This window comes from Oncorhynchus kisutch, linkage group LG3 (genome assembly GCF_002021735.2).
Source record: "Oncorhynchus kisutch isolate 150728-3 linkage group LG3, Okis_V2, whole genome shotgun sequence".
NCBI lineage: Eukaryota > Metazoa > Chordata > Actinopteri > Salmoniformes > Salmonidae > Oncorhynchus > Oncorhynchus kisutch.
The window spans coordinates 5,090,107-5,090,340 of NC_034176.2; positions in this window are offsets into that span (position 1 = coordinate 5,090,107).

Here is a 234-nt window from a genome sequence, read left to right on the forward strand (position 1 = left end):
TCAACCACTGCTTGAGAAGCATGCAGCCTCTTGCTACGTGCGACAGGTGAAATTCTGCCAAAACTCTGTATGCCATTGGGCTCTCCAACCCTTTTCCTGCATTTACCTTAGTGCTTAGTTTGGGAAACCAAGTGAAAAATCTGAAGCAGAGAGAGGAGATGGAAACGGACGGTATGTTGAGATATTCTGTATAGCTAAAGGTCATGTGTCAGTCTATTAATTATTAAAATATAT